This window comes from Temnothorax americanus, unplaced genomic scaffold (genome assembly GCF_048541705.1).
Source record: "Temnothorax americanus isolate GAGA-0224 unplaced genomic scaffold, ASM4854170v1 Scaffold17, whole genome shotgun sequence".
Lineage (NCBI taxonomy): Eukaryota > Metazoa > Arthropoda > Insecta > Hymenoptera > Formicidae > Temnothorax > Temnothorax americanus.
Window position 1 is genome coordinate 1,298,333 of NW_027509307.1, and position 21,420 is coordinate 1,319,752.

The 21,420-nt window shown below is 40.9% G+C and overlaps 1 protein-coding gene and 1 long non-coding RNA gene across 7 annotated transcripts in view; one reads left to right on the forward strand and one right to left on the reverse strand.

Annotated features, from left to right (window-relative positions):
• Positions 1-21,420, forward strand: part of LOC143895942 (uncharacterized) — a 321,026-nt gene that overhangs the window by 249,406 nt on the left and 50,200 nt on the right. For 3 of the 5 annotated variants that reach the window (XR_013256502.1, XR_013256503.1, XR_013256504.1), the window contains 2 exons: positions 4,369-4,533; positions 4,629-7,485. This is a non-coding gene — a long non-coding RNA (uncharacterized LOC143895942). Of the gene's footprint in view, positions 1-4,368; positions 4,534-4,628; positions 7,486-21,420 lie in introns of those variants that run through there. The other 2 variants (XR_013256505.1, XR_013256506.1) reach the window with 1 other exon arrangement.
• Positions 1-21,420, reverse strand: part of Sli (slit guidance ligand) — a 322,647-nt gene that overhangs the window by 241,105 nt on the left and 60,122 nt on the right. The window lies entirely within an intron of this gene.

The window sequence follows — 21,420 nt, forward strand, 5'->3', positions numbered from 1 at the left end:
AATATCAATTTGCTGGACGCTGCTCGTTTTCGTCCTACGATGCCCTTTGCGGCGAGGGTGAGAGTGCCGCGTGAACGAAGGGTGATCCGCAGGAAACAGCTATGGTAGGCGACAAAGAGGGAACAAGAATGGCGAGGACGATAGGAAAATAAGGGAGGGCGAGCCGTACGACGCCGACGGAGGGAGGCGCGTGACGGTGAAAAAGGGCGAGTAGGTATTGCGTACAAAGGTGGCGGAGCGGGAAGCTCGCGAGGAATTTCAAGGCAAAGTCTCTACCCCCGGAGGCTGAAAGAAAGTCGGGGATGGAATGCGTCACAGGGCTGCCTCATTTAGGACGAGATAATTGTTAAAACGCGCCTTCGAAGACGTTCGGCAATTATTATATTTCATACTCTTTTGGCGCTCTCGTCTCGTCAGCTAGCTCACTGTCAGATTTCCTATTGATTTCGAAATAGATCGATGCAGTGTACAAAAACGAAGCGAGACAAAGCCTAAATGTTAATAGATACAGAATTACCACATGTTACAATAGGAGGAGTGATCAATGCTACGTTTTTTCATGGCCACTAATGGACATTTCAGGGACACTTTTAATTTCCCTATCCTTTCGTGTTACCCTACGCGCGACGTGACAAACCGATCGCAGCAATCCTTCCGATTAATAGCTCATCCGACATCAAATCAAACGAATCCAGAGTTAATTCCGTAATCCTATTTTGTATCCCCCTCTGCGGTTGGACATGAATTATGCGCTCTGTCGAAGAAGCGCACCTGTCGCACACTCTCCCTCAGTAATTGTGTTATTTGCATTTAAAGCAGTCGGAAAAAAGAAGGCTGGGCAGAGATGGACAGAGAGAACAAAGGGGAGAATAGAAAGAGAGAAGGGAGAGAAGGAAAGGGATATGTACGAAAACGCGTATCTAGCGAGCTACCCTCCTACTCCCGACCGCTCTATCTTCGAGACATAGAAATTTCCTGTGGCATGTGGCCCTTTGTGGCGGCGCTTGCCAGGCTCTTATTAAAGCCAGCAGCCTTGCTCTGCAACTACGATGTCGGTGGCGGCTCATCAAAGGTGAGGTTTTAAAGACGACTCAAAGATAGCTTGAAAATGTCCGAGGAAACCGCTTTGGCAACTGCATTAACGACGCCGCTCCCGCGGATCTTCTGCCACGTGCGTTTGCTTATGTCAACTTACCGGAAATCATAATCGTATTCACGTCTGTTTTTAGATGATTTATATCAGCGAAATGACATCCTTAAAATGTCTCCGTTCTCCGCACGTATTCAATAAACTTTAAATATATTTAAATATGCCGAAAAAGACTTTTATATTATATTGTAATGTAAAATCAGGAGACAACTTTATTCACACTTTGAATATATTTAAATATTTCTAAAAAGATATTTATATTATATGGTAATATATAAAATCAGGAAACAACTTTATTCCCCGATAAACTTGAAGTTTTTATGGCAATGCACGTAATATGTTGCTATCTGTATTTGTCTTCTTTTGGTTTTACAAACAATTTGCGATTTAAATATTTCAATACTTCAATTTTATTTCTGATGCAAGTTGCACCGCATCGAACTATCAATCATCCATGATCTGCCTTTATAGATAATCGCATCCAAAGCTAACGTTGAACTGCTTGACTAGGACTATGAATCACGCGTCACTAAGCAACTACTTGCTGCATAGTTCGGTATCCTGTTCCCCGTACTACGTACTTCTTGTTCGTGCTTCGCTAAGTTCGCGAATTTCACATCATCGTGAAACGTACCGAGGATCAATACCGTGTCGGTCTTCGTTCAACGGTTCTTGCGGATAACCAGGATTTTATGAAACTGGGCTCTATCGTATCTTATCTCACGATGTATTCTTTTATTCTGCTTGTATTAACCCTTCTTTCGTTGCGGATGTACCTGAATCGATCGCCAGTGTATAACGTAGTAGAATCAAAATGTGTTTTGTATGTAAATATATTCAAAATTTGAATTAAAAATTATTCATTAAAATTAGAATTGAAGTTATTCATTTTTAGCATATTTTATAAACTGTACAGTTTTTCATTAAATTCTTCAACAGTTTTGAAAAATATTTTTAAAATTGCTTTTCTCTCATATATAGGGGATTAAATGTATATTATAGATTTAACGTTCTCAAAATAAGCGAGCGTGCCCTGCGATAATTGGACAAAAATTAATGTTTAATCTAAATTTTATAATGAGTTTCACGTTAGCTATTGAAACGAAAATTCCTTTTCCGCGATGCGCGAAAGGGAGAAGTTAGCCTGCGCTCACTTTGTTTCTCGATGAAGCCGGGTGAGTTATTGACTTTGGTCTATTCCTCTACAAGGAAGACTCCGCCTGCACTTTCGACCCCGTCGTCGACTTCTGATCTTTCCACCACGTTATAGCAGAGGCCACCTCCGGGGTCCACGAGCTTCTGACGTAATTGATTTTGCGACCGCCGTCCTTCGAGGCAGAAACGACCATCCCTAATGGGCACCTACCGACGTTCCGTCGTGTCTTTTACGGGACATACTATACATTGCTATTATAGTACATAGTTACATACGAGCTCTTGCGGGAAATACTGCTGGGAGTAAAAAAAAAAGGAAGGATTTGCTTCTTGTCCATGTTTTATTACACTTCTCCGAGAGAATAGAAAATACTGCTTCAATTGCAGCGGTATTGACGTTAATCTATAAAGTGTTGATTCGTTACGTTTATTAAGCATATTTAAAGTAACGACAGTCGCGAGAAAAATTTTACAAGTTCAATCGGATTATTTGAGAGAAATGCGTGCGATAATTTGTCAGCAATTTCGGTGGTATTATACATAGATTCGAATCTTATGGTATAGTGACTATCGTTATAAATATCATAGAAAAATTAACGTAAATAATATATAGTTTCCAATAATAAATATAGGAAGATTTAAAACTTAAAATCATATAATTTCTGAAGTTTTATAATCATTTATGACTCTATTAGAAGTCGTATAAGTTCAGAAGATGCAGTTTCGCAATTGTCACATGGAAATATGATTAAAAGCGAAAAATAGAAATGTTAAAACGTCATAAAGCGTAGAAACGACGATACCAATGTGTTATCGTAATATATGTATCATTGCAATATCTAATCTAGCAAACGGTTGGTTGCAAGCGCCGATATACGCGGCGAAGTGTCGATAGCCAGTAAACCGCCGTCGGTCATACGCGGCCATTTGAAAAACCGTTCTTTACGGCTGTCTTTCTGTATTGTGCCGCTATTACGATGCACACGTACGCTCACATCCATAAGATATGGACTCTCGCGAACGTGTCGCGACACGAGTCTCCGTATCATGTTATGGTCCTGTAAATACGACGGACGTGTTTACACGACTATAACCGCGCCGTCTTGTAAATAAGTTAACCCCGTTGTCTGAGAGCTTAGGTAGTTTTATGAGGACCGTGACAAAGTACCGATATAACGGCGAGTACCCAATGGCGAGTGGTTTGTCCAATGAGGAGAATTTTCCTTGGCACAGACGAATTTATTTCGCTACCATAAATGCACGCGTGAACATTCCGTTTCGTCGAAAACTCGTTTTTTTCTCGAATAATTAATAAAAGTAACTACCTTGAAGAAAGGAGTACAAGAGAGAAAGATAGACATGCATATAACATCGTGTTTCTTCAGTTTATATTTATACTTTAATAGTATTGGCAAGAAAATTAGCGGTTTTCAGAACACTACCACGCTTTAAGATGTATCACAAATCTTGTTGTTACACAAGTTATTCGAGACGGAGCGTGAAAACTGATATATAATATCCGAAACTAATTGTTTATCGAAAGTTCGGCGCATTTACCATAACTTAAACATAGCCGTTTGGCGAATTGATAATTTAAAATTTCTCGTCTAACATAAGAGCTGGTTTTACGAGACAGCGACAGAGTGGCAATACAACGCAGCCTCGGGCGACAGGATCGGCCAATGAGGCGGGTTTTCGCGGACCGATGAGTTTGACCGGCATAGCTTACGGCTATCGCGATCGATCACGGCTTACCAGATATTGCTCGAATAACGACGATTGCTGTGAATGATGTTCTGTTAGATCCCACCCACGTCACTGTCGCTATTGCTTTGTAAAAAAGACTAGATATTAATTTTAAATATTTGCCGGCACAGAAGTTTAATTAGGAGAAACGCTTATATTAATGATAGCGATAATGATAAACAAATGTTTAAATAAAATGTTATATATATATATATATATATATATATATATTATATGATATTTGAGAATAAAGCTTCCATCATAGCCGCAAAAGCTCCCCTCGCGTTTACATTTGAACGATTCTGTTCTCCTTTCAGAGTCACTGCAAACATGGTATCTAAGATGCGTAATCGAGAAGGGACACGGCGACGGTATGGTAGAAGAAGGAGACACGAAGAGGAGGTCTAAATGAGAAGATATTTCGGAGCAACGCGAAGCCTTCAACCAATTTCCAACCCCGAGTTATTAGTTCTAGATATGTGGTAAGCGTCTCGTTATATGTACACGCGTACGTAACGCGCACGCACACGCGTCGCCAATTCCGTGTATACGCAGCAGAGATTCCTTCGTGTCATAGGCTGCGCGACAGAGGAACTACTGGATATGAAAGGCAGTAACCGGAAGTCGGGGTCTCAGGGTGTCTTCCGCTCCCTCCTGCGCCCTGCTTCCGGTACGCCGAGGGGGTTACCCACCCTTTGTTCACCGGAGATAGTACGACGATCGTCGTGCCACCGCCGCCGTAACCGCCAGCAGTGACTTCGATCTCCCTCTTCCTGCCGCCCCACGAAAGCCACCCCTTCTTTCTTCTCTCTGTGTCTCGGCCTCCAAGCGCACCCTCTCCGTAAGTCCTCCATCTTCTTAGTTACCGGAACCCCCTAACCCACACCCCCGCCGTCCTCTCGGGCGGCGGTGGGTTGCCAATTCGTTTCTTCGCTTCTCGCTTTGTTCGTCACGCGGAGGGAAAGATCCGCCCCATTACGCGCCCGGTGAATAAGCAGATACGCCACGTCGACGGAATCGTCGAGTCGACGGGTATGCCTACGTCGGAGTGACTCGCGGAAGTCGAAGTCGATGTTCAGCGGGTGGGCGAAGCTCATTTGCCTGTCGTTACGTCCCAACGGAGCGCGCCCGTTACACGAATCCGATAAGGCGCAAATTATTTTTTGCCGGTAACTATTTGTTATAATTAGCGAGCGTGCGCGCCCATCAGGTTTGTTTGCCAACAACGTTTAATATCCATTCGGATGAAACTGTTGGAATTGTTTGTTTAATTTCAAGAGTGGGGTCTATAATTAGAAAATTTGTTTGAATAACACCGATTTGCGGATTACATAGTACCCTTTTTCAGTTCTAACAGACGTTCGTACTTTGTTAGCGCGGATAAATGAACAAATTTAATAGATAATTAAAATTGCGTCTCTCACTTCATTTCGTATTTTATCTTTCCTTCTCATACATAAATCAAACTGCTATGTTTAATGGCGTAAAAAAGCATAACGTGTAAAATTTTATTTATCGAGAAAAGAAAAAAAGTACAAGTGTGGTATTTTCGATATTCTCTCATAAAAATGCGCGGAATATAAAATGAAAAACATTTCAAAAGATCTTACTTTAGAACCAAGAAATATTATCGCCGAAACCTTTCGCCATTATGAAACGTACGCGGGGGGAACGACCGCGTCTCTCGTTTATACCAAGATTCATGAGGGTTACTGTGCACGTTCGAAGAAACCGGCAATTAATTCACGCGGGAGGTTAATCGGCAGCGGAATAATTCGCCGATTTGGCAAGACGTGATAGAGGCCGAAAGAAGAAGAGGAGGAAAAAGGAACAGAAATGCGCGGCAAAAAGCGGGTATCCAGTGGCACGGAGGGTGGCTATTTCCATCGACCCCCTAGCGAGCACTCGTACGAAAAATGAAGAGAGAGCCCCGTCCAAGTCCTCGCGCGCGCGAGTCCACGGAGCGATTATTTCGGTTTTTGCTCGGACGCGCGAAGGCGCTACGCCGTGCAGAAAAATGGCACAGGGGCTCGTTTCTGTCTCGCGCGTCCGATCGGGGAATCTCGTTTTTCATCTTCCATCGACGAAGACGAAGGCGGACAATTTGTTTCGCCGCATGGCGCGCGCCCGCAAAAACGAAGACTGCCGCTCGTCATGGCTAACTGCCGCACGCCGCCGAAAGGATGATGACGGTGACGATCGGGTCGTGACGATGCCGTTCTGCCCGTGTTTTATTCATGCGAAAACGCAACTTCCGAGAATTCAATTTTTCACCGGGGCATTTCAGGACGTCGCTCGTTACGGCGCAGTCTCGGGCAAATCGCGGAGAGTAGGAGACTATCTCTTGAAACGATAAAAACGTATTTTCGTGCGATATTATTGAGTTACGGATTCTGTTTCCAACAGTTATTGATGCGTCTTAAAGAGACGGCAAAAGCCGTGATAAATCGCTAAGAGATATGTTCTATCGGTGAACGAAAAATAAAAGACGGATGCATAAAAAATGTAAAGAAATCCGTAATTATTCAAAGTGACTGGATGTAACGTCGATGCAATTATCGTCTTTCAACGAGCCCTCCCCTATCTTGAATTTCATGCGCCGCGCCGAATCCGTGGAAATTTTAAGTCTTTTTGGACTCGCAAACAGCCTACGGGCAAAAACGATAATGCGACTGTTCGACTCCAAATGGATCGTAGAGAAGCGATTTAGCAGCTTCCTGGCAGACGTACCTCCGGGCGATTCTCCCAAGACTTTCTGGGCACGTGTTTGCCGATATACACATAAGTGAACGTATCATAACAGACTGACACACACCTCCAAGATTGCAGCTGCTTCTGTTATCCTTCAACTCCTTGTTATCTCGAAATGATACGCTCGACAACGTCATTGAACTTAAGAAAAATTCTTTGTAGAGAGCACATTGGCTGGGTTGACATTAAATATTTAAATATTAAATAATTTTAATGTTGTATATAATGAAATGTGTAAAAATTTCTCTTTTGTATATATACTGCGCTCATTAATATTATTTAAAATTAATTTAACTGATTCTCCGATTCTTTGTAAACTTCGAACTAAAAAATACGCGACGGATCGAAATCGTATGCAGAAAGATATAAAATTTGCCGCGCGCGTTATATCTCTTGGATATGACAGCCATATTCTTGAATACTCTATCGATATGGATAAGTTACTGGTTCGAGTCCATAACCGGGATGACATCATGTTAAAATCAACGTTGTTTACCGGATAAAAGTCGTAACTACGGAATCGTCGAACTTCAGAACTACCGGGATGAGTAAGGTGATGATATACGAAATGGAATCGAAGTCACAAGAACCGGGAGAAGGCGGAGCGGAGGGAGGACGAAGAAGATCCAAAAGAAAGAGAGAGAGAGAGAGAGAGAGAGAGAGAGAGAGAGAGAGAGAGAAAGGCAGAACTTTTCCAAGTTCGCGACGAAGATCGTATAATAAAACAATCGTATTCCGCACCAACGGAGCGAGAAGCAATAAGGGTGCAGTGTAAGTCCGAGGGTATTCCTCAAAACAATATTTTGCAGTGTCCGACGGACGTGTAGACGACGCCGATTCGCCTCGCTAAAAGTATCGACGATTCCGCGGGAACGACTTTCGGCAGAGCTGCGATGCCGAAGAAACCCCGTCGTTTATGGATTTTCGATGCCGTCAAACCGGCGGCGCGCCTGACGAGTCGAATCCTGACACATACCAGCGAGCGAGGAAGTTACTTTTTGAAGGAGGAACTGTCGCCTTTTATCGCAAAGACACTCGCCACGCGGAGACGCTCACGGACTTGCGGATGCGTGAAGCGACAGTCGCGATAGCGCCCGTCACTTTCACGTCTTTCGTTTTCCCGTGGCGTTTTATATAGATATAGACGATGGCTACAGGCAACCGGCATCAATTTTCTAATAGAGATGCGTGCTGCGTATGGGGGCGGCCATACTTCAACGTCTCGCGCGTGCCGCGAAAGATTTTTTTTTTTTTTTTTCAGAACGACGACGATTGAGCGCATGTACGTTCCTATCGATAGCGCTCATGATATTTTTTACAATGACGGAGATAGGCCAAAGGAAAGTGTAGTGTGACCTCCTTGAGCTATCCAGGATGAAATATCGCGCTCGTAAAACTCTTAATGGCTTCTTAAATTCTCGCGCTCGTACGTTGCGCGGCGTGAATCTAAAAATAGAGATTCTCGCGAAAAGATTTTCTACGTGGCGGAATGGCGCGAAATTTACATACATCTGTAATCTGCAATTTTGCATAACCTATCGTGTGCATTGTATCATTATGCTAATACAATGTATGCCCCGCAAAATCTGCATGTATACAATAAAAATATAATAAATTCTTGAATTACAGTCGGAATTTGCATTTAGTGATATCGGTTTCGTTTAAATATTATTAAAAAATTTATACGAGATGCAATATTTATGTATTGTATAACGATTTGATAAAAAAGGAATCGTTAAAATTCATCCGTGCTACGAAATTGAATTATATCCCGCTGATGCTAACATTCGTTACCAAAATTGATCCATCTTATCAAGGAAACACTGTCGACTGTACTTTGTTAATTCGAATGAATGCTTCGATCCTTCCTTTTAAGGTATTATGAGCAAAGTATCGTAATAACGGTCGACAGGATATAACCGCGACGTTGAACGGGACGGTAAACGGCGGCAAAACATATTTCAATCAAAGTTCCCGCTAATCCCGAACGGCTCTACCGTGACCGAGAAAGGAAGGATCAGGGATCGATCCTGGTCCGCTATAGGCGAGGGCAAACTCCCCGGCATGGCAGTCCGTGCTTTGAAGCGGCTTTTTCCCCGGGACAGTGTATTCGCCGCGTAAAACTGAAAGGAACCCGATCCTCTCTCTTCGGAGGAAAGGCACGCGGATTATTTCAAGTGAAATTTGACGACAGTACCGTTATACGTCATTTAAATGTTCGGTGGCAGGATATAAACTCGACTGAGAGTCCTCGATGCGTTTCTCTCGACCGCGATACGTGCTATCAGGCAGTAAAGCGCGGTACTTGAAAAAGAGAATAGACATAATATAAAAGGGCCAAGAACCTCCAAATTTATGTAAATTCTTCTCCTACTAAAGGAGACGTAAGAGGCCGAATAAAAAACGGGGAAAATTAGAGAGGAAAAAAATGTTGAGATTCACAACGTAACGTGTTATATAAGATATTTTTATATAGCAATAAAATTTGAAAAACGTAACGCAAGTAAATGTTTTATAAACAATAAACAATCACAGTTGCGTATGTAATCTTTTGGTACAATTATTTATTTCTTTAAATATTGATGTGAAAATTACCACAAGCCTTTTAACGTCTTGTTTTATCACAAAATACTTAAAATATCTACTACATCCTTAAATATCTAATTCAAAATTTTTAACTCATATATAAATCAAGATAAAAATTTAAATAGTTTAATGAGACCGATATCCCCGCGATACATACAAGTATATGGATAGTAAAACGTAATACCTCACAAAATGAGCAAATATAATATAAAAGTCCAAGATCTCTCTCTCTGTCTCTCTCTTTCTTTGTCTGCCTGTCTTTTTAAAGTTTTGTAATATAGTCACTTCGAAGGATGCGGTGCAGAGAGAAAAGTAATGATTAAGGCGACAGAAAGAGGTAGTCTACATCGAGGAAGTCAAGATTCAATTGCGGCATTTACGACGTGAGGTAAACCGCTTTGGTTTGCTCCATAGAATTGAGTCCGCAAAAGCGTCAAGTAGTACATCTTCAGAAGGAGAAATCGAATGTAACGCGATCGTAAGTAATATATAAGAAAGACATTTAATTTTTAAACAAAGAACTGTTACATATAGATGAAATTTTTTAAATGAGAAGTGACCAATTCAATTTTTATAATTACAATTTAATCTATAATTAACCAATTTTTTCACTTTATATATAAAAATTTTAATAAAACTAAAAATAAAACTTTACGAAATGTTCACGATTCAGAGAATTTTGCCACATAGTTTTCCCTATCTCTCTAGCCCTCTCTCTTTCTCTTTTTCTAGAAATAAATAACTTCTGCAATATACTTTTAGGTAGTTGCATTAACGTTGTGGTTTGTTTCAACAACAACAATTTTCCATATTACGCGCCGCGTGACGGCAGGAAGTCAAAAATGTACACAATTACAAGAGAAACATAAAAAGTACCATCAGGCATCAGAAATATTTCATATTAAGTTTGGAGGACTAAGCTCGCTTTTACATGTCATTTTATGACAGAACGACAGCTCCACCATTTGAGATCCTCAAAAAGGCTACTGCCCTCAGGGCAATTCCAACCAGTTATTGTGGTAGTCTTAAACCGACCCTGACTTTAACGAAGATAGTTTCCCACGTTTTTATCCCTTCCTCGAAGCCGGGAGCTTGCCACCCCGTGTTTCAAGTCGCACTGCTGATTCGTGATTCGCGAGTTTGTGCCTTTCGCGGCAATCACGGCCGAAACGATATATCTACGGCCGTGGTATGCGGCCTCTTCTCTCTCTCTCTCTCTCTCTCTCTCTCTCTCCCTCCCTCCCGGCTCGGTATGATTTTAACGATGAGCGTTCTTGGTGGATCCGCAGCATTCCAGTCGTATTCTCGGTCGGTGGTGGTTTCACGATCGCGGCGGAGGCGCATTAATAATTTATGTCGTCCGACGATAGGACGCTCCCGGCGCTCTCGACACGATCGCGGCGCAGAAATCGTGAGCGCCGATACGATCGCTTCCCGTCGCGGAAACGTGAAAGAAGCCCCGACGATGGCCGGGGTCTCACGCGGCGGATTCCTTCCTTCCACGAAACCGAAGGGGGCTAATAAGGAATTAAGGACACGTGCAGGCAACCTCCTATAAGAAGCGGCCGGAATCACTTTCCACGCGGTTGACTGAACAAAACTCGTCGGTCGCGGCGAGCATGTAACGCGATGACGCGCGGAAATTCCACCTCCGAGATTTTTCCTCCGAGTAACTTCCGGCGAGTGACTTTGGCTTACTTCGGGTGGCAGCGACGGTTTCGCTTCCGGCTTCGCCGCAGTATGGGATCTGACAAATCCGACAGCTCGGCACGCGGACGGAATTAATAGAATCGACGTTGCGAGAATATACGTCCAATCCTGGGATATTACGTCTCGACATTGGTAGTTACATTTTATCTCGCCGCAGCATTTCTGGGATTTGGGATGTTACTTTCGTGCGGAATCTGCGTGATTATGATTGGATATAGAAATTCGGTCTTATTATGAAATATTATTTTCAGAAAAAGTATTGGAAGAAAAATATTTCTTAATGTTAACATTTCGCGATAATACATGCATAGTTATCACATTTTATTACAAAAGAAATATTATTTGTATGGTTCCGAGGATTAAAAAAAAAAAGATACGTGTAGAGAGGAAATATTACGTTAGATCTCACGGAGTCAACGTACCCATTAGTAACCTAATGGTATTATAATTGCCCACCATTGATCAGTGAGATTTTATGAAATTTGATATGTGAAAGCTAATAAGCGTAATGAATATGATGCGCTAAAGCCGTTACATAAAAAAGCAACAGCCCACCTTTTTATGCCCAACGATAGAAACCAGAGAAGATATATAATGCGGTGGTCGGATTAAATAAGCCGCATGATTAGGAAATAGTTGCCGTGGTTGGACAACACGCAGACGCTCGCTTTTCGTAGCTACCGCTGAATCATCAGCATCATCATTTATTACACTCGTTCAATCTGTAATTGGGACCCAAAATTAATTCCGTCTGACAAATTGTTTGGCCGTAATTTTCTAAAAGTCACGCTCCGATGTGATCGAATCGAGCTTTCTCATCTCGTATGTCAAGACTGCAGACGTAGCTTTCATAAGATTCAATATCGCGACTTGTTACATAAAATAATGAAAATGGTACAGGCGGACATTTCCAATATATAAGTTTTAAATTTGACTTTTCAATCTTATGTACTAAATATTTACGACACAAAGAGTATTTACAAAATTATCCTGGCACTTTTTCATAAAAAATTAACGAACAACATATCAGAAAGATACACTTTCATGGATCTTCTGAATGCATAAAACAGTGTTCCATCCGGCTACCGTTTTAATCGTAAAGCAAGCTAGGGTGATGGACGTTTCAGACTCGGGCATATGTTTCTCTTCCGATGCTATCGTTTGTCACTGCCGGCTTTAACTGATAGTAGCATCTGGTAAAGTCTGTCATTGCAGGTTTTGACAGACGTTACAATCGGTTGAAATCGGTGCGCACGAGCTTCTGCCGACAATTCGCGCTCACCGTCGTTTATATCTCCATATCGAATTGATCAAACCATTATATCTCGCGCTTGTTAAAACGTGAGAATTTCATAGCCTTTTCTGCAAAGCGCCCCAATATGTAACAATATAATTATGAGTGATGATGGAAATGCAAATCTGTCTTTGATTGAAAAATGCAATATTTATAATGGACCATTTTCGAAAAAGTTTATTCTAAGCTTTCTTACAATTAGAAAGTAAATTTTAGGAACAGGAATGTATTTTATATTTTTCTTCAGAAAAAGAGGAATATAAAAATATCTTTTGAGTTGCATTTTAAGGATACATCTACTCCAGAAGGCTACATTTGTCATCATAAAAGGATATTATCTACATAATAGGAATAATAATTATATAATATTTTATGATTGAATATATGTGTACTCAGATAATGCGTTTCCAGATTATTGAACCATAATGACATCTCTAATAGCGGATATTCATTTGGGTCGGATTTATTCAAGCGTGGCTTTCCTTCTCTTATAAAGTGCATAATTACAAATATAATCATCGCGAATGTTGTGTTTCGTAATTCCAAATAAGTGTAGTAAAAAATAATAGCATATCTCATAATTAAGTACTTTATAAAGGAAGACGTAATACTTGAATATATTACGGAGAGCGAAATCAACTCGAATTTCCTGCACAGTTTCTTTTTCAAAGATCACTATCATCACATTCATGCGCGGTCCAATCTCTACGCTATTATGTATTTTATTCCCGCGTACGAGATTCCGAAAATGTACGTGTGTGGGGTTGTTGTCATTCCTCTCAGCCCAGAGATCAGCCCAATATTTATAAATTTATAAATCGCCCCGATGCTCGTCGACATGCGGCTAATCGATCCGCAAAATGTGTAATCGCGTTCGGTTTTAACGCACGGCCGAGAGAACGGCGCCATACGCGCCATCCCGCGAACAGAATTTTGCACGTGAATTCTCGGATGAACGGGCAGAGAAGGGGAGTAGCGCGAGTTGCGGTGCGGAGGTGGTGGTGTGGTATGGGACACACGCGCTTTACTTTTTAAAATCCACGTAGACAATGGGGAGAACGACGAGCGCGATTGTAATTAACGTCATCGACCTCTCGTTCGATCTGCTCTCGCGCTACTAGGCCCCCGAACTTTCGCCAACCCTTTCGGCCGTCAGCCGCCCAGCGCCCTCCCTCCTCCCCCACCCCCGGCAACCCTTCCTTCCCCGTTTACCCGCACCTTTCGTCGACCGATCGGTCGCGCCCTGTCGACGTTGTACCCTTTCTATCCGCGTATAATTAGTGTCCTCTGTATACGCGCGATGTTTCCCTCTCGTTCCCGCGGCGTTAATAACGACGCGCTGGCTCGATCGCGCGTTTGCGGCTTCGCTTATCCGTTTGAAAACGGGATTCAATTATGATCGCACGGCCCGGAGGCGCGCGGGACAAAAGGACAAGTATCGCTCTGTTTTACAGATTGCGCTTTATTGCTCGCATTCTCCCCGTGTACCCTCTTCGCGGCCGACTCTTTTTAAGAACCTCCGCAGGACGGTTGACGTGCATCAAAAACGAGGTGCGGGTGGAGCTTGATAGCATCGCGTTCGGGCAAATACATAGATTCGTCGCAACTTATTTGCTCCGTTCGTTTAATAAAATATGGCGTATTCTCTGAACTAGTGTGAGATAATAACATGTTGTAACGTATCTTCGTTACACTTTGTTAATAATTATATGTATCTAGATATCTAGATATCGTTAAAATATAATATTCTTATATCACGCAAAGAAATGTAAAACATAGTGGAAAGAAAAAAAGTTGACATTTCAAGATCGCTAAAAGTTCGAGTCAAAAAGTACCAAGTAGACTCGATGAACTTCGCGCGGATCGGTTACGACAAAAGTTTTAACGAGAAAGAAATGATGTGCAATTTTAATCGCTGCACTCGTGAAGTTTTTATATGTACCGAAGGGAGTTATTTCCAAAGCTGCAACTGTTGTTTGCAAAAACTAAAAAATGGAATCATACGTAATATTTTATCATCGAAACAGTTCGACATGTTTATTTTACAATTAGCATGTCAGTAATATTATTAAACCGTGAATTACAAAAAATTCAAATCTTTCTAAAGTTTTTCATCTATTTACCATAATTATATTGATTTTCGTAATACAAGAAATGAAATACGATACCAAGAAGAGTACTTGCATTTTCGTATTTTTATTCGAATTCTGTTAATTTATTCAATAATTTTATACTACTGTGTGTGTGTACAATTCGAATTTACAAATCATACATGTCCTCTACAATTCAATTCTCTATTTTTAAAATGTACACTAAAGAGATAGAGGTGAAAACAATAGGAGGGTGACTAGACGTGTGCGTTCGCACATAACGTGTCTATATATTTCTTGCTAATATATCAGTAGCGAAATAACCGATTATTTGAAGGGCCGTGTAAGCTACTAGTCGTGACGTGAATTTATTTGCTCGATTTGGAAGCCACCCAGGGGCGCCTTGCCGCTGACGGTTCTGACTGATAACGGCCACTTTGCGCCACTCCCGAACCTCCTATTTTAATACCGGCCTACCCTCCGCGAATTGCTTAATATTCCACCGGTGCAAAGGCGGGGACTGAATTTAGCCGAGGGCAGCTGCGCCCGAATTCTGCTTCTTTCGCCCGACTTTCGATGAGGCGAACCATCGAGCATCGAGCCGCTGTGCAAACACACGTTCGACGAACCGGGGCCTTACAGTGTCCCGGCGCATGTTCTCCTTTAAATCGCTAGCTAGATTGACCCGGTCGATCTGTCGTTACGTTTTTACCGTCATGGAACCGGAATTCGAAATGGAGGGACTAACCCTCCGCGCTTCATTGCTCGGCAATTTGTATCCGAATTGAGTGCTTTAGAATTCGGTGTACTGTATACGAACGCTGAATTTTACTTTCTCTCATGCATGATGAGTGATGAGTGATAGTGACGTGTTATCAACTACTGCGTAGCCAACGTTCGATGGATTAACGCAATTTTAATCTATTAGTTCAAGTGTCGCGATGTTTGTTAATTTATGCAATTTTTCATTATTTGATTTATCATATACCTAAATACAGATTAGAAAAATTAATTTATTAAATAAAAATTCATACAAGTTTTATCAATGTTATATTTCAATAACTATAGCTGCATATATATAATTTTATCTGATTTTACTCATTTCCTAATTTTTCAGAAATAAAACGCAGCATGCATGGCATTGTGTATGCAAGTGTGGATGCTACTATAGTTAATATCGCGCATATTGTGAAAAAAAATCAGTTTGCTAGAGTCGCGCTTGTGTGCTCGCATAGTGCCGCGAGGCAAGTGTTAATTGGCCTCGACTACCCCGGTGGAAAACGTAGGGTGTTGGTCGGAGGCTGGCGTGTCGCATGATATGCGATATGCGGAGATTTTCATGACTTCTACAAGGAAAATACAGAAGAAAGGAAGAAAGAGAGAGAGAGAGAGAGAGAGAGAGAGAGAGAGAGAGAGAGAGAGAGAGAGAGAAAGAGAAGTGTTGGCCAGTGATGTGCGAGATGTGGTTTCGTATATGGTGGAATAAAAAAAATCGATATATGTACATATATGTATATACTTGCGAAACGAGCCCTTCCTGCAAAGCTGGTTACGTATATCTGAACTTAGAGGGTTACCTCGTAAAGTTCGATCGCCTGTTCTCGCCTTCCGAGTTCTTATGGAGGGAAGCAGGGAGCAAGAGATGATAATATCGACCCGCGCACGTAATAATACGGCCTCCCTCGCGAGGCTCTCAGCGTGAGACAGGATTTTACCGACGTGTGTTTAAATTTTATTCATTCGCCTAATCCAAAGAAGTTAATGAAAACAAGGCCGACGAAGGGCGAAACGTGATTTATCGAATGCATTTCTAAAAAGTAAATAAATGATTTTGTTAAATACCTTAATTGTATTAATTGTGTTTTACGAATTGATATACCAACAGAGATTTTATAATTATAATATTGAAAAATTTACAATAGCTTACGAATCTCATTGTATATACAAATTTATGCATTATATTTAATTTATTTTTTAGTATTAAATTTTGTTTTTTTTGGCATATCTTTATAGATTGTATATATATATGTATGTTTATTACTACATAAAACTTTGTATTAACGTTCATGTCTTATTGTCTTATGCTTCCTTATTATTTATTGAATTATAACGTTTATATCTTTATTGCATGTCGATATTCCGAATAATTCACGTGTGCGACATTGCCTGGAAAGTGGAGGAAAGGTATAGATATATGGTTAGGTTTTTATGTGATCCAGAAACAGCATCCCGAGAGACCGATTTTACGTTCCTATGGAATAAAGCACATAACGCGAGACGCACTATCTCTTGCCGATATTTACGTATCTCTCCGTCTTCTGGGACATAAAATTTTCCATCTCTTCATGAAGTATTTTTCAGTTATGTATTCCTGCGAATCTTCTCGCCGAGACGAAAACAAAATGCCGCGCGAACTGTATCGCGAAACTTTCGCTCCGCGAACGCGTACGTGTCGCTATTATGGCGTCAACCAGTACAACAAGTCTACCGTACATTCGTGCACGCTGTTCATTTCATAACGCGTGACACCGGCTTTACGACCCGCTGACACGAAATACGTGCGCAATTTCGTGGTCGCGACGAGAAGATGACGACGGCGACGAGACCACCGACGACGACAACGATTGCAGCATATCGATCTCGTGAATCTCGTGTTCTCTCACCGAGATTTGATCGCGTACTTTATCAAATGTACGCCTCCGCGATAATCATCTGGAACGCGTTTATAATTCGCTCCGAATATTTATGCTCCCGGCAGCGGCTAATTGTGATTCACTGACTGGCGTCACGAAGATATGTCACAAAGAATTAAGCCTTAAGGGCAACTCGCCAAACGATCCCGTTTGATAACAAGTGCGCAAGAAGGCTTTTAAAGTACGTCATGTATTTTTTTTTATTTAAATATCTCATATATAATAATAATTATATATGAGATATAATTATATATATAATTATTATAATTTATAAATATCATTTTATGAAAAATTATATCTGAACAAATATTTAAATTTTTCTATGTTTTTGTGAAAATTCTTGCAGACAGCAAACTACAAGATTTAAACATAATCTCAATTGTAGCAAGTAAATATGATAGTATTTTAACAGTAACCACGAATGATAAATGATTTTATAAGATGCATCATACTAATATGTCATAATGAACGCAAAACTTGATGCATTAAAGCGTCTTTGACGTCGCGCCATTAGTTACACTTTATTCCACGATAGAAAACGTATCTTTGATCACTGGCTCTTTTTCCAAGCTCGAATCTGGCCGTGACATTGCGTTTCGACGTAATGAGACGAAATGGCTGAGGATAATGGACTCGGCCACTTCTTGAACAGAATCCAGGCGATGAAATATTGAAGATACGCCGCGGAACACCAAATTTTGAATAAGCAGTACTATTGTGTTTTATCTAGCACAAGATAAATCTGAGGATAAACATCGTTGCCAAATTAACGGTATATTACCCTCAATCAGTTTCCAAGATTCGCGAATTTCCTACGATTAACACTGACGAGTAGAGAGTATGGTAAAAACACTGTACCGCTACACATTCGCAAATCTGCGAACTGAGATCGCAAATCAAATTAAAACAATTGATCAATTGAATAAAATTAGATTTCAACCACTTTTTGAAATTATTAATTAATTTTGTCAATATAATTAAAATTAATTTGTAGAAAGAATTACTATATTTAAGATTAATTATTTTTATAAGTTTAATTTACAATTTCTTAACGTGATTGTATTTAATTTTGATACTTCGTCTGATTCGATGCAGTTCTGTTTCGCATAATTCTGTATTCTATATAATGCCGTGATTAACAATTTGCCAAGACATCATGTATCGAGGATGTTCCGGATATTATCACATCCTCCAAAAATATTTCATTGTTATAACATGATCTGCTGAAAAATTCGTTTGTCGATAAACGTTTCGGGAAAAAAAATAAATCGCCTACGAAGGAGGAAAGATCACCTACGTTTTCGGGTCGAGGAGTACAAAGAATTAGTTTATTCTCGTCGCAGGATTCGAGGAATCCGATTAGCGGATAAAAACCTAATTTCGAGCGCCCGAGGGGATGACCCAGCTCGAGTGACAACGTGGGAGAAGCCCACGTTGATGTTGGTGCATCGGGCGTATGGTGGAACGTGTGTCAGTTCAGGCATCAACGAGAACGACGACGACGACGACGACGGACGACGACGACGACCACGTGTTGTCCGTACTAGTGTTTGGTAACCGAACGTCACTCCGAATGATGGATGACACGCTAATCGTTCGTATTTACGCACCGCATGTGCCCGCAACCTTCTTATTTTCTCGTCCATTTTAGAGCCACGGCTGGCTCGTAAACAGGCGCCGAGGAAAATTTTGCTACCGCCGATATAGATTACGTAAATCGTTGATTTTCCAAGCCTGGCTTACGGAGATAAATTGGATGAAGCTCAACAATATCCGTTGATAAGAAATTCTGTATTCAATGTATCCTAAATGTATTCCGAGATTATTTGAAATTGTGCATTTATATCACACGTGTATCATAACATACGTTAAGTAGAGAGACACGTCGGTACAGATTAAATTAATTAAATGCTAAATTATTACAAATACGACGTGCATTTCTAAGTACGACAAGTTGTTTCTTGGATATATATATATATTTTTTTTTTTAAAGCTTCTGTGCCTATTCGCGTTCGTGGTGATCCATCATGAGATTGCGTTGGCAGGATGCGTATGTTACTGATTAGAGCGTGTGTGTTGCTTGGCATGCGCGTCGTGCGTGTCCAACGAGTTCGATGATCGAGAAAGGTGTACGCGGCCATGAGAATTGACGTGAATCGGGTTATACAGGGTGTATCGTATTACAGCCTTGTTCTAGAAATGTTTCCAGGCTATCGGATTTACTACGACGGAAGAGATATCCATGCACCCTTTTTTTCGCTATAATTGTTTCACGTCTGGCTGAATCTGTCACACGATCGGTTTGAAATATGGATAGAATCTATTCTTTCTAAATATTACAATGGTTGAAAGCTAAAAATTTGAACTAATAATTTTATCATAATCATGATAAGTAAAGTATTTTCCTGTTAATTAAATCGCAATTTCTATATTTCTATAATTCAACTAATACCGTTTTATTTAATTTTTTACCGCAATCGCAATATATGCAAAAATATCAGTATGCAATAAATATAAAATAGATACAACTACGTAAGTCAACAGAAGGCATGAGATATCATGCATATGCTCTCGACACCATAGAGACTCGCAATAGTGGCAATATGCAATTTTCATGAACGTTGCATATAAGAAAATAGAAAATTTCAATGCATAATTCCCGAGATTGCCTTTTGAAATTCTATTCAACAAGTAACAGTCGTAAGTAGAATTTTAAATTGTTCTGAAAAGAGCGTATTCTTACATCTGAGTCAGTCGTACAAATGTATGATTCTCGAAGAGCTGTTGCGCAATTACGATTCCGGATGATATCTGTAGCGCCGTTAAACGGCAGTAAGTTTGTTTTAGCCGAGCAAACTCCGCGAGCGCTCATCCAAATCAGCTATATATGCTTGATCGAGCGTTTGCATTATTGCATGCTCGCTCGATTATTCATCTCACAGGATTATTATAACCAATCGCGAAACGCGCGACGCTTCCATTCGCTGACTTGAGGGAACCACAGAGACGAACCTATGGATTATGGGACCCATACACTTTGGGAACCTACGCTACGCGTGAGCATCGATGCGTGTCGCCAGGGCATATACGTACGGTTATATATATAATACCTACGTATACGTTCGATGGTTTGATCGATCGGTCTATCGCTCCGTATTTATTTATATTCCATCGAGTGCTCGCACCTGGTACCATTAGCTCTTTCTCGTTCCACTGCGTACGCACGAGGGGAGGAAAAAAATATGAAATCCCCCCACGCCCACCCTTTCCACGCGCGTGGCACTCTATCAATTTTTTTTTCCTAGCACCGCCGAAATCTTTACCAAAACCGATCGACTGTCATATTCCCGCCAGACGAAAAAATGAGGCGACGGACGTGCCTTGCTTGTTAACGCCCCGGCCCTTCGCTCCGGGAAACTTTTGAATCGAAAAAGTAAATATCGTTGTAACAAAATGGATCTTACTTCACATGACTCGTAGAAGTAGTTTGATATAATTTATGTTTCATGTCATACAAATAGTCAATATATATATATATAACTATATAACTACAATAATATCTTCTTAAAAATTATTACTATAATAACTCCCTTTTCAAACAAATCTTCTATTACAGATTGCTACACGAAAAGAGTTTATATCGTAGATGCATAAATATTCGTGAGCGCCCGAACATAAATGCAAAAAATTCACAGGATAAAAAAAAGTACAGTAGTTAGAAATTCATTCTTACCACTATATCAATAATATATTCCAAGTGTGATTGACGTTAGCCTTAATCCTACTGTAACCTGAATCACGCGAGCCGTAAAGTATTGTTCTCTGTATATGTCGCGAGACCTAAAATGATAAAACAAATTTATGGTGCAATGTAGCGTGTATACGAGAGCTCGTTAATATCTTAGATAAATCTGAATTCATCGAAGGAGGCGAATAGCTCGCGCGACTACTCAAGACGTAATTAATTAAAAGTTTGTTGTCTCCCCGTGCTCAAAGAACCAACAGTCTTTTAACTATAACGGATTTCAAGCCGGCGCGCGGCGCGGCGCGACGCGGCGGTCAGCAGCGATCGCCGTGCTCCGTCTGCAGATCCAAAATCTGCTTTCTGCACGTTAGCTGCCTCCGGAAACAGCTTCGGGAGTTTTAATGAAGTATCCCGGCAAAAGCAGCCGAGAATCGATCTGCAAACCGTAAAGTCGTTTCTTTGAACAGTCTTCCGGATACACAGGCGAAACGAGAACGGAC